The sequence below is a fragment of the Gossypium hirsutum genome, chromosome A06 (genome assembly GCF_007990345.1).
Source record: "Gossypium hirsutum isolate 1008001.06 chromosome A06, Gossypium_hirsutum_v2.1, whole genome shotgun sequence".
Classification (NCBI taxonomy): domain Eukaryota; kingdom Viridiplantae; phylum Streptophyta; class Magnoliopsida; order Malvales; family Malvaceae; genus Gossypium; species Gossypium hirsutum.
The window spans coordinates 26,613,011-26,629,307 of NC_053429.1; the positions used below are offsets into that span (position 1 = coordinate 26,613,011).

At 35.5% G+C, this 16,297-nt stretch overlaps 1 long non-coding RNA gene across 1 annotated transcript; it reads left to right on the top strand.

The window, feature by feature from the left end:
* The first annotated feature begins 9,253 nt into the window (after nt 1–9,253).
* LOC121230669 (uncharacterized) lies at nt 9,254–10,368 on the top strand. Its single transcript, XR_005928735.1, has 2 exons — nt 9,254–9,303; nt 10,236–10,368. It is a non-coding gene; the product is annotated as an uncharacterized lncRNA (long non-coding RNA).
* The last annotated feature ends 5,929 nt before the right edge of the window (nt 10,369–16,297 follow it).

The window sequence follows — 16,297 nt, forward strand, 5'->3', positions numbered from 1 at the left end:
TAATAACATTTCATAAATATTTATAAAATTATTTTTGACTCGGTTTTACGAGATAGAGGTCCCGATACCTTATTTTACCCAATTTCTTCAATAATTTCTTTTTCTAACTAATCACTAAATTAATAAAATTTTCCTATCAATATTTTCATACGATTTTCCTATCATATAAATTTTCAAGCAAAAATATTGAAATAAATTTCTCTTTAAATCAGATTTGTGGTTACGAAACCACTGTTCCGATAACATTGAATTTACGCCATTACATACCTTCTGGTTTATTACAGCCGATTATGATTCTTGAGAGGAAATGAGATAGAGTAACTATAGATTTTGTGTCAGGATTGCCCCTATCTCCGAAAAAGAAAGATGCGATCTGGGTTATAAAGATGCGATCTGGGTTATAGTTGATAGATTAACAAAATCGACTCATTTTATTCCGGTACAAACGGAATATTCACTTGAAAAGTTAGCTGAGACTCTGAGGTTGTGAGATTACACGGAGTACCTGTTTCTATTGTTTTGGATAGAGATTTGAGATTCACATCGAGGTTTAGGAAGAAACTACAAGATGCGTTGGGTTCAAAACTACATTTTAATACCGCATTTCACCCGCAGATGGATGGTCAATCCGAGCGAGTTATACAGATACTCGAGGATATGTGAGATGTTGTATTCTTAAGTTCAAAGGTACGTAGGAAAAGTATTTTCCATTGATTGAATTTGCATATAACAACAATTTTCAATCTAGTATAAAAATGGCATCACACGAAGCTCTATACGGTTGTAAATGTCAAACACCGTTGTAATGGACTGAACTTAGTGAGAATAAGATTCACGGGGTTGATCTTGTAACACCCCTATCCCGTAACCGTTGTCGAAATAGGAAAGGGGTATTACCAGACTTGCAACTCATGTCAGAACAGTAAAATTTTAAACTTTTTCTTGAAATAAAGATCATTCATTTAGATAAATGCTAAAGACAGCCAAGGATAAAATTAAACTTCTATAAGTACACATTCAAAAGATGCCATTTTCGCATGGCTTATATACATTAACCAGAATATTATTCCGCTGCTAGTCTATTCTATACATGCCATAAAATAATCCAAAACATAGCAGTACCAAACAGTGGATAGTGATAGTGTGACGAGTTGTTGACGATCCCCGAGCAAAGGCCAAATTTGATAATCTATAAAACAGAGAAACGTAACAACAGAGTAAGCTTTCAAGACTTAGTAAGTCTTAAGTAAAACAATTAACTTTGCTGGATTAAATACATTTATAACTTACACAAAATCCAAGTGAAGTCTTGGTGGGCTTAAAAAGCCTACACAAGTACATAATACATACCTGGCCAACTTAATGTGGTGAACATCCGTAATTGTTGATTTATTACTAAGTCGCTTAAGATTAGGCCTTACACAAATCACGTTTTGAAATGTCAAGATATATCACCATTCGGTCAAATAGATTAAACCCTATGTATGCACATGTAATTCATCTATTTCATCCCAATTTAAGAGTATATACCCCTTCGCATTTAAAAACATCAATGCTACTTTTAGTTTAATCAGTCGAACTAAAACATAACACTGTAACCACATTCGGTTTCCATATTTGGAAGCACATATTCATGTTTTCATCTTACATAAGCAATTTGATAGAGTCAATACTCGTTGAATATAACTTATAACCATCTCATAAATGATTCCCCAAATACATTTGTAATACAAACGAAATCGAGTTCACATAGCAAGTAAGTATCACTTACCATATACTTAACCTTTGTACACTTACCGTTTCCATAGTTACCAATTACCAATTCAATCTTTCAATACCTCTAACCACTTAATCATATGCACTCATTTCGTGCACATACATAAATGTATATATGTATTTAGGAGCTTAGTTCTTTAGTTCATATCCACATTAATATTTCAAATAATCAAATCATGACAAGTATTAAAGTTTCGTATACGTATATAAATGACCAAACATATTCCTTATCACATATACATAAATGACCAAACGCAATCCATACCTTGTATTTGCACATCCTGTCGAATACAACTCAAATTAGTAAATATTTATGAAACTAATTAAATCCTTATCTTAAAGATATACAAATGGTCTTCAGTTTGAAATAATTCAAGGCACTTAGCCATAGTCTGCTAGGTAAAAAAAAAATCCGAATCCAGTTACCAGTACCAAGCCTGCGGGACTTTAAGCCCGGATATATCATCATAGTTAATTCACAAAGTTGTATACACATCAATTCACATACCTTCGATCTTTCCAACACGGAAACACATTAATAAGGTATCACTTCATTCGAACTTATTCGTATCTCAATATAGCTAGTCTCATTTTACAAGAGCCATTAGGCCACATCATGTAGTCAGCGAGTCTTAACCCGGATACTTTCCAAATTCCATGTATATTTAATCACATGTTACCACATTTCACACAAACTATCACCATTGTAATTCATTAACCTCATTCGAATATAAGCATATAGCATGTACCTTAACTTCATGTCATAATATCATTCGACTTTAATACATATTTATATATATATCCCTTTCAATAAACTTCCAACTAAATAAGAAAATACACACATGACTTACATTCTTCTCATGACAACCATTCGGCTAAACAACATATAAGTCACTACATCTTCAATTTATAAAACTATCAACACATATTACATATACATTGCTTACATTTATAAAATAGCCATTCGGGTAACTTGCACACATTTAAATTTTAGCCATTTTGGCCTCACCACCTATATATTTATCTTGTACATCAATTCAACAATAGCTTATAAGCAACTCAATTAGTTTCATCAATGTTTACAACAAAATCACAGATTCACTACAAGCTATTTTCTTAAACAACAATCATTAAATTATTTGTAACTGGAGCTACGAAACTCAAAATAAAGTGCCATAAATTTTCCCTGAAAATAGACGCATATATATTTTATCCATAAAATTTTCAGAATTTTTGGTTTGGCCAATCAAAACCAGAATTTTCTTAAAGTTTCCCCTATTTCACTGTTTGACTATACTGACCACTCTTCACTACGAATCAAATTTCTCATTGTACAGATTTCAAAATATGTTCTTGTTTATTTCATTTGAAACTAGACTCATTAAGGAGTCTAAGAATATAAATTTTATCTTATAACAATTTTTGTACTATTTATAACGATTTTCTAAAAACAGAACAGGGGATTTCAGATTCATTCTAACACTGTCACACACAACTTTAAATATCTCTCTATAGGAAATTCCTTTGCTTGCACTGTTTAATTTATAAGAAACTATACTCATTGAGATTTTATTACATATTTTATTCAGTCTCTAATTCCACTCCAACAATTTATGGTGATTTTCAAAAATCACGCTACTGCTGCTGTCCTAAGCAGATTATTACAATTTGCTCTTAAATTTCCAAGTCCAAACACTTAAGAACTTACCATTTGAGTTTAAAACATATCATCATATATAAGTACTTCTTATTATCACATAGAAATCATAATTTAAATATCACTTTTCTAATAACCAATCGGCTAAGGCTCATAGAAGTAACTTTTTCCTTATCATTTTACTATAGGTAATTACACCAGTTCATAGTCCCATCTTTACCCGTATTCCATATCATTCTTCATTATAACTAAACTTATATGCTAGAAAATTACCTTAAGAGTTGTTGACGACTATAATTCTACGGCTATTCGCTTAGTTTTGCCTTCCCTTTTTCCAACTTTTGTCCTTGATGCTCTTGAGCTAATGATTAACAAATTTACAAATTAAAAAATTCTACCATGACAATTATAGCCGAATAACATAGACTAAGAAATTAATGTACATATAAAACGTATACATATATAATTAGCTCAACCTTCAATAATTCAATTTGCTAATTAAAACATAGAAATTTATAACCAATTCAAAATTCCTTAACAATGGCCGAATATCAAAAGGGCTATCAAAGGACATCATCAACTAACTAACAAGCTTCAATTGTAATTCAAAACTTAAGTTCACATTCGGCCATTATAAGCAAAACAACCATTCAAAGCTCACTTCAATTATTTAACAAATAACACTAATGTTTAATACTATCTCCCAATTTGGTATGAGTTACCGAATGAAATTAAACTCCTAATTCATGCACTAAAATCACATTCGGCACAAGCAAACTTCATTTCAATTATGCCACTCTTAAACTTATCCATAATACCCTAAGTTCATTTAGTAGCTAGGCAACAATTATACAAAAACAACAAGCATTTAACAACAATGTACTTAACCAATTCCTTAAGCATACATTCGGCAATATATATATTAATGACTAAAACACTTAGGCCGATTCTAAAACATCCATAAATCTTCATAATAGCACATGTAACTAGCTCAAATCTCAAACCATCTAATATACTATCAAAATATATATAATATTACAACCAATTTACCATTCCTTAATATGACCGAAGGTAAGCTTTACATGAACTTTGAAAATCCTTACAAACATCACTTATTTCTTAAAATTAAAACTCAATTCTACCAATTCAAAACTCCATTCAGCAATTAAACATGAATTACGAGCTTTAAAACAAAATTTCTACATTTCTCTTAAATGGTCGAATGCCCTATGATCACTTAATCTAGAATTAAAATCATGGGTTATCTACCACATGTCATTAACAACCAAATTTCATAATCAATTTGACAAAAATCACATTACATACCTTTAGAATTAGATCTATGCATATGGCCGATTATTTGAGCTTCACTCCCTTATTTTTTCTTTACCACGGAAATGAAGAAGAATGAACCAAACTTTGTTTTTTTTCACCCCAAAATATTTTATTTATCTTTTCTTTATAAATTAAGGCCATATAATATTAATATACTTACTTAAATTCATTTTCTATGCACCCTAATCATTATGGCCAGCCACTACTTCTCAAAATGGGGTATTTGACATGCAAGTCCCCATTTTGAGAATTATGCACTAATTAGTCTTCAAATTAATTCATCACCTTTTTTTTGTTTCTCACATAAGCCCTTTGACTAAAACTCACATTCAACTAACAGAATTTAAGCATCAAAATTTCACACATGCACTATCACACATAGTAGATATGAATTTTAATATTTAATAAATTTTATAACTCGATTTTGTGGTCCCAAAACCACATCTCGACTAGGGTCAAATTAGGGATGTCACAGATCTGTTCAGAGAGACAGAAAAGAAAGTGAAAGTAATTCGTGGTAGTTTGAAAGCAACGTCTGATTGATAGAAATAATACGCAGACTTGAAATGGAAAGATATTGAGTTTTAGATCGGAGATAGAGTGTTTCTGAAAGTATAGCCCTGGAAAAAGATATTACGGTTTGGTAGAAAAGGAAAATTGAGTCCGTGATTCATCTGACCGTATGAGATTATCGAGCGAGTTGGACCAGTGGATTATTGGCTAGCATTGCCATCTGAATTAGAGAAAATACATAATGTGTTTCATGTATCAATACTTCGACGATACCGATCTGATTTGATCCTATTCTCTGGTAAGATTTTTGAGGACGAAAATCCCTAAGGGGGAGAGTTCTAACAGTCCGGTTTTAGCTTAAATCATAACAGTGGTTTCAGAACCATAAATCCGAGATTAGAAAATTATTTTTAATATTATTTTACGTGTTTACAGCATGTGATTATATATGTGTGAAAATTTTGTGAGCTAATTTTATCGTTTAATAGCTCAATTTGAGAAAAAAGACTTAATCGTGTAAAATGCAAAAGTTGTATTCTAATTGTTTAAAGTGCTTAATTGGCATGGCTTATTAAATGAAAGGTCCTTATGTTGTAATTAGACCATTGATAGTGGAATTTGACATAAATGGGCATTAAATGGATGACATTAAATGTTTTATATTAAGGTTAAAATGGTAATTATGTGATTACGTTAATATTAAATAAGAAAAAGTTAAAATAAGCCTAAATTATCATCTTCTTCATTGAAAATAAAAATAAAAATAAGCTTAGAATATTTTTTAGGGTTCGGCCCTTTGAAGCTTTGATTGAGGTATGTTTCAAACTCGGTTTTTGATGATTTATACGTTTTTGTGATCGTTGCTTTGAGTACTAGCTAGCCTGTACCCTAATTTTTGAGTTTTTTGATGATTTTGTGAAGTTCCATTGATGAATGCTTGAGATTTGTGATAGATGATGATGAAAAATTTATAATTGTTGATAGATTTTAATGTTTTTAAAGTGATTTTTGACAAAAATGTCAAATAAGGATTAAATTGTGAAATTTGCAAATTGAAGGGTTGAAATGTGAAATAAATAAAATTTTTGGGCTTCTAGGGACCTATATGAAATTTGGCTAGGCTTGGGCTTAAGGAAATTTTATGAAATTTGTGTAATTATGAAATAGGGGCTAAATTGTAAGAAATGTTAGAGTTTAGGGCTAAAGTGTAAAAATGGCCAAATATGTGTTTAAGGATTAAATTGAATGAGTAGTTGACTAAATGAGTTAATTTTGAATACATGTAGATAAAGAAAGAAAGAATTTGGATTTAGATTGGGGGAAATCAAAAGTTATCGAGTAATTGATCCGATTTGTCAATTCCAAGTACGAGGTTCGTATGTGGTAATTTCATTATAAATGTATGTTATATGCTTTGGTATTGCATAAAATGTGATTATAAGATTACGAATAATGTTTGAATGGAGAATACGACTATACATATGTGTTCGATGATGAAATTGACAAGTGAAACTTCCCGATTGAACCTTATGAATAGTTAAATTGTTAATGACATGTCATTAGGTTAATGTATTGGCTTCGGGCCATGATATTGACACTTCGGGTGCAAATAATATCTTAATTTGGCGGGATAAGTTACCTTGATATGGCTACGGGCCATGTTGTAGGTACTTATCGGTTGAAATCCTTGAGTATTCGATTTCTATTTTGAATGGTTCAATGGGTAAAAGAAATGATGTGGTTGAGAAAGAGGTTAGTACAAGGTGATAAGGTACATACAGAACCTACTTGAGTATTAGATTGAGAAAGTTCAATGGGATGGTATTTAATCATGTTTGAGACATGAGAAAGATTTGTGGTTAATATGATTTTGATTGGTAATGTGTTAATAGTTGAATTACAATTATTTGATAAATTGAATTAATCACTTACGAACTTACTAAGGTATGAAGCTTACTGTGTGATATTTTTCTATGTTTTATAGATAATCAAAGCTAGCTCGGACTCAGGGATCATTAGGAAATGACATCACACTATCGATCACTTTTTTGGTACTTCTGAAGTCTGGTAAATATGGTATAAGGCATGTATAGGCTAGTTATGGTACTTTGGTTGTAAATATAGTCGTGAGATTTTGCTTATAATGTATGTGTTTTGATTTGTATAGATAGCCATGTGTGAAGGCTTAGTTTGGTATGTTTTGGTAATAATGTGGCTAAAGTTTCATAGTTGTCAAATGGTAATGTTTTGAGTTTAGTAAAGGATTTATATGGTATGATTTGTAACGCCCCAATTTTCGAGAATTCTGTCCCGTTAGTGAAAGTACTTTGGCGTAATCGTGGAAGGGAAGAAGCTACTTGGGAATCAGAAGAGACTATGCGTCAACAATACGCTCAACTAGTTGGATCAGGTAAATTTCGAGAACGAAATTTCTTTAAGGAGGGTAGAGTTGTAACGCCCCAATTTTCAGGAATTCTGTGAATGTTGGCATAGGTTTAATTATGTTAGTGGGCCTCTAGAAGGCCCAAGCTTAAGATAGAACCCGACAATTTTAGTTAATTTTCGTTCCATAAGAAAAAAAGGGGTGAAATTATGAAATAAAACCTATGTGAAAATGTTTGAAAATGCTATAGGCTAAATTGAAGTGGCCAAATAAATAGGAGTACAAAATAGGAGGATTTGCATGACAAACCTCCCATTTTACATGAAGTGGCCAGCCATCATGTTGTTGTAGACAATATGAGCACTTGATATCCATAATTCATGGTACAAATTGATAATGGGTTAGGTAAATGTTCCATGATAATGGATTAGGTAAATATTCCATGATAATGGGTTAGGTAAATGTTCCATGATAATGGTTTAGGTAAATGTTCCATGATGGGCATTTCATGTCTTTTGTATTAAAGAATTAAATGGATGAAATATGAAATTTTATTAAAAGAAAAAGGGGTGAAAAGAACAAAGTTTTGTCCATCTTTGTTCATCATAGCCTAAAGTTAGAGAAGAGAAAGGAGAGGAGAAAGCTCTTGAATGTTCGGTCACTTGGGGAAGAAAATTGAAGGTAAGTTCATGGTAGTTTGCTTCTATCTTGATGTTCATGAGTTCTTCTTGATTCTACCTTAACTCTTGAAGCATATTTTGGTTTTTGGTTGTGTTGTGAGCATTTGGTCATGAATTAAAATGAAGGAAATGGTTGTTGTTTCATGTTCTTTTGATGAAAAATGGAAGATAGGTGAAGTTGAGCCAAACAAATGAGCATGCATGTGCCTTAGATGCTAAGGGGAAAAATCGGCTAACATGTTGTGCTTTAAAATTATGAAATGGAGACTATACTTAAGTAAACTCATAGATATGTGATGATTGATTGGTGATATACATGTTTAAATAACATGCATGCAAGTTATGTGTGAAAGAGTGATTTGGTAATAAATCTGCTTGGGACAGCAGCAGTAACGTGACTTTGGAAAATCACCATAAATTGTGAGAGATGAGTTAGAAGGTGAATAAATTATGTAATTAAAGCGTAATAAGTCTATTTTCAAATGAAATAAACGAGAACATATTTTGAATTCTGTACAATGAGAAATTTGATTCGTAATGAAGAGTGGTCAGATTAGTCAAACAGTGAAACATGGGAAACTTTAAGAAAAATCTGGTATTAATTGGCCAAACCAAAAATTCTTAAAATTTTATGGATAGAATATATATGAGTCTATTTTCTGGGAAAATTAACGGAACTTGATTTGGAGTTTCGTAGCTCCAGTTATAAATGATTTAGTGACTGTTGCTCAGGAAGACAGCTTGCAGTGAAATTATGATTATGTGGTAAACATTGACAAAAATTTGTTAATGAGTTGCTTATTGATTTCTTATAAGCTTACTATGATTTGTAGGTGTGGTTGGCCGAATATTGTAAGGGGCTAATACGTAGTTTGTATTTGAATAGTTAGATTAACGTGTTAGTAATCCAATTGTAGGCGGTTCGTGTGTGGATCTCGTCAGCATATCGTCGCAAACAGGTGTGTAACTGACACCCTCTCATAGACTAGATTGGCAAAAGTCGAAAAGCCGAAATGCCGAAAAGTCGGTATTTTGGGAATTTGCGAGTGTACGAATGTTCGTAAGATAGTTGAATTTGTATATTTGGTAATCTAAAGTAATAAACTGCAGTACGCGCGATTTCGTACATTTTGATAATTTGGGCATAATGGGCCAAAGATCGAGTTTATGGGCCAACGGGCCCAATTTGGTAAGTATCTGCGGTAAGTGTTCTGATAGTAGTAAATAGTTAGGATATGCATGAAAACCCTAAAAGCAGCTAAATTACTATAATACCCCTATGTACAGAAAATTACTATTATACCCCTAGGTGCAAAATTACCATTATACCCCTAGGGTTACTTTTGACTGAAAAGCATGACGATCTGATTCTGTATGATGTATGCCATGATTATGTATCTGTTGCATGGGGACATGGGTTATATTATGGAGGAAGCGTCCTGGTGGCTATGCCACAATTATCTGATCTGGTGGCTCTGCCACATATATCTGTTCTGGTGGCTATGCCACGATTATCTGATCTGGTGGCTCTGCCACATATATCTGTTCTGGTGGCTTTGCCACAATATCTGTATATGGTGACTTCGTCACAATATCTGGCAGCCTCACTGCGATTTCTATGGTGTGTAGCTGTTGGGTGGGTCGAGTAGTCTCCCCACATGGTGTAAGGCTGGTACGGGGGTGTTATGGATGAATCTGGGTTGGGATTTCTGCATAAACATGTAATATCTGTTCTGTTCTGTTATGGGCCTATGGGCTTTATTCTGAATTTCTGTTCTGGGCTAAGGCCAACTTATTCTGTTTCAGTGGGTTGAGCTGATTTAGGCTATGGTTGGGTTATTTTACACATTGAGTTTCCCCAAACTCACCCATTTTATTTTCATCCATGCAGGTAATCCCCAACCATAGTGGGATTGGAGATGTGAGGGAATTCGGAATGGTCACCCGTTCTAAAAGTTTGATTTTCTTCTGGTGAACTGGACATCCTTTTAATTACGTTTGAGGTTTTGGGCTTTTAAATGTAATAAGGCCGCTTATTTATTTTTGATGGTTTTTATATGTTTTATTAATATAGGTAATATTTATATTTAATTGTTAAAATTGGATAGCTTTAGGGCACGTTTTCAAAAACAACAATTGGTTTCAAAATAACACGACAACAAGCAAAGCTTCCGCAATGAAAGTATTTTCCAAAATTAATCACTTTTCCTAAAAATGACTTAATCAAATCGGTTTCCTAGAAATATCCATGACATTAAGGTGTGGCAATGGCAGTATGCATGTCTAGGATTGGATCCGAAGAGAGCTTGGTACTTAAGCAGTCTGATGGACTCACCACCTCTTTTTCGGTTTTCTACCTAGTGCACAGCTTCCATTCACTTTAATCTATAATGAAATTATCTTTTAAAACACTAAGTAAGTTTTTCAGGATCAACAATATAAAATGTTTTGAACGCTTCGATGTGGCATGTCAGATCTGGTCACAACATCTGAGCCGGGTTTGGGGTGTTACATTTAGTGGTATCAGAGCCTAGGTTGCAACAACTTGGTTGTGGAATGTGTTTACAAAAACAAAGATTTTCGAAAACGAAAATTTTATAAAGAATACGAAAAACTCAATTTTTAAAATTTAGATATTTAGAAGGTGGCATTCCGAATATCCAGCTCAAGTCTGTAAGTGTTACTCTGAACTTTTCTGAATGTTTTCCTGAATTATCTGTCTGTACTGAAACCCTATTAGGATACTCTAGATAGGATGATACTGAAACCATAGGAAAATCTGATAAGAGACTGAAACTGTAGCTAGACTTCGATTCTGCGAAAACAAACTCTGAACTACTGTCTGATTCTTAAAACATCTGTAATAAACACTGGAATATTAATTGATGCATAAAAATTCGTAATCAAGTTAATACGATATGAGTACAAGAGGCCGTGGATGGAGCCGAGGAAGTGCTCGAGCAAGATCTTCGTCTTCGAGACATATGCCGGCGGTGGATGCACCAGTACCACCGGCAACAGAGGTAGAGTCTCATGACCGCGGTGCCGAGGATGATGCCCTGTCGCAGGCAATGCTTCGTGTTCTGGAAAGGTTTGCCAGGACAAGTTCGGGCAACAGAATTCGAGGATCGATTTCTGAACGACTCCAGGCCAACGGAGTGAAGATCTTTAGGGGTGTGTCTGGTATCGCCTCGAATGTGGCAGAATATTGGTTGGAGCCCACAGAACGGATTATGGACAACTTGGACTGCTCTGAGGAGATTGTGAGTGGGGTATCTGTACTAAGTCCTTTGGGTCACTCGGTTAGGGTAGACAAACTGTATAGGGATGTACCCTTAGAAACTCAAGGTAGGATTTTCCCTGGAGATCTGATGGAGTTACCATTCGGAGAGTTTGATCTTACTTTAGGAATGGACTGGCTTGTTAAGCATAAGGTGACCCTGGATTGTGCTGCTAAATAATGGTGTTAAGGACCACAAAGGATGAGGAGGTTATAGTGATAGGTGAGCGAAGGGATTATTTGTCCAATGTGGTGTCGGCTTTAAGAGCCGAAAAGTGGATTCGGAAAGGTTGTGAGGCCTATTTGGCATTTGTAAGTCAGTCAGAAGATGAGGGACTGACAGTGGATAAGGTTAGGACCGTAAAGGAGTTCCAAGATGTTTTTCCGGAGGAGCTTCCAGGATTGCCTCCGAACTGAGAAGTTGAGTTTGGAAAAGATTTGTTTCCTGGAATGGCGCCCGTGTCCATCGCACTGTATAGGATGGCACTGAAGGAGTTAGTGGAGTTAAAGACTCAAATTCAAGAGTTGTTGGATAGGGGCTTTATTAGGCCAAGCGTGTCTCCATGGGGAGTGCCAGTGCTATTCATGAAAAAGAAGGATGGTACGATGCGGATGTGCATTGATTATCGCCAGTTGAACAAACTGACGATTAAGAATAAGTATCCACTGCCAAGGATTGCTGATCTATTCAACCAGCTTAGAGGAGCTTCTGTATTTTCCAAGATCGACCTTCGATCTGGATATCATCAGTTAAGGGTCAAGGAGGCAGATATCCATAAGACAGCATTCAGGACTCGGTATGGTCATTTGAGTTTCTGGTTATGCCATTTGGACTGACGAACGCTCCTGCAGCGTTTATGGATCTGATGAATCGTGTGTTCCAACCATTTTTAGATCAGTTCGTAGTCGTCTTTATTGATGATATCCTGGTATATTCTGAAACTGAAGCGAAACATGATGAGCATCTCCGTATAGTGCTGCGAGTGTTAAGGGAGAAGAAACTCTAAGTTCAGCAAGTGTGAATTTTGGTTGAGGGAGGTAACCTTTTTAGGACATGTGGTCTCTGCAGAAGGGATTAAGGTGGACCCTCGAAAGATTGAAGCAATTTTCGAGTGGAAGGCACCTAGGACGGTGTCGAAAATTCGAAGTTTCCTAGGGTTGGCAGGATACTACAAAAGGTTTGTGGAAGGTTTTTCTGTGATGGCAGCACCTCTGACAAAACTCATAAGGAAAGGGGTACCGTTTGTATGGACTGAGACCCAGCAGGAGACTTTTGAGAAGTTGAAGAAAGTTCTGACTGAAGCACCTGTGTTAATTTAGCCAGAGTCTGGGAAGGATTTTACTGTGTACAGTGACGCATCACATGTAGGCTTGGGCTGCGTGTTAATGCAGGAGGGTAAGGTGGTTGCATATGCATCACGACAGCTTAAACCTCACGAAGGGAACTATCTTACTCATGATTTGGAGTTGGCGGCAGTGATATTTGCACTTAATATTTGGAGACATTACTTGTACGGGGAGAGGTGTATTATATACACAGACCACAAGGGTCTTAAGTATTTGTTGACTCAGAAGGAGCTGAACCTTAGGCAAAGGAGATGGATTGAGTTGCTTAAGGATTATGACTATTCTATCGAGTATCACCAGGCAAGGCTAATATGGTAGCCGATGCTCTAAGTCGTAGAACTGTATCTGATCTGAGAGCAATGTTTGCTCGTCTGAGTCTGTATGATGATAGAAGTCTGTTGGCTGAGTTGCAAGTGAGGCCAACCTGGGTGGATCAGATTAAGGAAAAGCAATTGAACGATGAGTCTTTGGTCGTTCATTTTCAACAAGTTAAGGAAGGGGAAACTTCTGAGTTTGGGTTAACTGGCGAAGGAGCTCTGTGTTTCCGAGGAAGAATTTGTGTTCCGAAGGACTCTGATCTGAGGCAGACAATATTGAAGGAAGCTCATGGAGGACTTTGTGCCATGCACCATGGAGGGAACAAGTTGTATCACGACTTACGAGAATTGTACTGGTGGCCTGGACTTAAACGAGAAGTAACAGAGTTTGTAGGGAAATGTCTGACATGCTAGCAAGTGAAAGCTGAGCATCAATTACCCTCTGGACTGTTACAGTTAGTGAAGATACCACTTTGGAAGTGGGAGAGGGTAACCATGGACTTTGTGAGTGGGCTGCCCTTAACACCATCAAAGAAAGACTCGGTGTGGGTGATTGTGGATAGGTTGACCAAATCGGCCCATTTCATACCTGTTCGTACTGACTTTTCACTTCAAAAGTTAGCCAAGTTGTATGTGGCGGAGATTGTGCGACTTCATGGAGTCCCAGTTTCAATTATTTCTGATCGGGATCCCAGATTTACATCTCGGTTTTGGCAAAGGTTGCATGAGGCATTGGGGACGCGATTGAATTTTAGTACGGCTTTCCATCCCCAGACTGATAGTCAATCGGAAAGGGTTATTCAGATTTTAGAGGACATGTTGAGGGGATGCGTGATTGACTTTCGAGGTAGTTGGGAGGATTACTTGCCGTTGGCAGAATTTGCGTACAATAACAGTTACCAGGCGAGTATTCGAATGGCACCGTATGAAGCACTGTATGGACGAAGGTGTTGTACACCTAGTTGTTGGACCGAACTAGGAGAGCGACAAGTTCTTGGACCAGAGTTGGTAGCTGATACTGAGGATAAGGTCAGAATAATTAGGGACCGGTTAAAAGAAGCATCTGATAGGCAAAAGTCGTATGCAGATTTGAAGCGTAAGGAGATTGAGTACTCAGTAGGTGATATGGTCTTCTTAAAGGTTTCTCCTTGGAAGAAGATATTAAGGTTCGGTAAGAAGGGCAAGTTGAGTCCGCGGTTCATTGGGCCTTATCGGGTTTTGAAGCGAGTAGGCCCAGTGGCTTATCAGTTGGAATTGCCTCCAAAGTTAGATAGGATTCACGATGTTTTTCACATCTCCATGTTAAGGCGTTATCGTGCTGACCCTACTCATGTAGTGCCAGTTGCAGAAATTGAAGTTCAGACTGATTTGACCTTTGAGGATGAGCCTGTGCAAATATTGGCTCGAGATGTTAAGGTTCTCAGAAGGAAATCTGTCCCGTTAGTGAAAGTACTTTGGCGTAATCGTGGAAGGGAAGAAGCTACTTGGGAATCAGAAGAGACTATGCGTCAACAATACGCTCAACTAGTTGGATCAGGTAAATTTCGAGAACGAAATTTCTTTAAGGAGGGTAGAGTTGCAACGTCCCAATTTTCAGGAATTCTGTGAATGTTGGCATAGGTTTAATTATGTTAGTGGGCCTCTAGAAGGCCCAAGCTTAAGATAGAACCCGACAATTTTAGTTAATTTTCGTTCCATAAGAAAAAAGGGGTGAAATTATGAAATAAAACCTATGTGAAAATGTTTGAAAATGCTATAGGCTAAATTGAAGTGGCCAAATAAATAGGAGTACAAAATAGGAGGATTTGCATGACAAACCTCCCATTTTACATGAAGTGGCCAGCCATCATGTTGTTGTAGACAATATGAGCACTTGATATCCATAATTCATGGTACAAATTGATAATGGGTTAGGTAAATGTTCCATGATAATGGATTAGGTAAATATTCCATGATAATGGGTTAGGTAAATGTTCCATGATAATGGTTTAGGTAAATGTTCCATGATGGGCATTTCATGTCTTTTGTATTAAAGAATTAAATGGATGAAATATGAAATTTTATTAAAAGAAAAAGGGGTGAAAAGAACAAAGTTTTGTCCATCTTTGTTCATCATAGCCTAAAGTTAGAGAAGAGAAAGGAGAGGAGAAAGCTCTTGAATGTTCGGTCACTTGGGGAAGAAAATTGAAGGTAAGTTCATGGTAGTTTGCTTCTATCTTGATGTTCATGAGTTCTTCTTGATTCTACCTTAACTCTTGAAGCATATTTTGGTTTTTGGTTGTGTTGTGAGCATTTGGTCATAAATTAAAATGAAGGAAATGGTTGTTGTTTCATGTTCTTTTGATGAAAAATGGAAGATAGGTGAAGTTGAGCCAAACAAATGAGCATGCATGTGCCTTAGATGCTAAGGGGAAAAATCGGCTAACATGTTGTGCTTTAAAATTATGAAATGGAGACTATACTTAAGTAAACTCATAGATATGTGATGATTGATTGGTGATATACATGTTTAAATAACATGCATGCAAGTTATGTGTGAAAGAGTGATTTGGTAATAAATCTGCTTGGGACAGCAGCAGTAACGTGACTTTGGAAAATCACCATAAATTGTGAGAGATGAGTTAGAAGGTGAATGAATTATGTAATTAAAGATTAATGAGTCTAGTTTCAAATGAAATAAACGAGAACATATTTTGAATTCTGTACAATGAGAAATTTGATTCGTAATGAAGAGTGGTCAGATTAGTCAAACAGTGAAACATGGGAAACTTTAAGAAAAATATGGTATTAATTGGCCAAACCAAAAATTCTGAAAATTTTATGGATAGAATATATATGAGTCTATTTTCTGGGAAAATTAAGGGCATTTGATTTGGAGTTTCGTAGCTCCAGTTATAAATGATTTAGTGACTGTTTCTTAGGAAGACAACTTGCAGTGAAATTATGATTATGTGGTAAACATTGACAAAATTTGTTAATGAGTTGCTTATTGATTTCTTATAAGCTTAC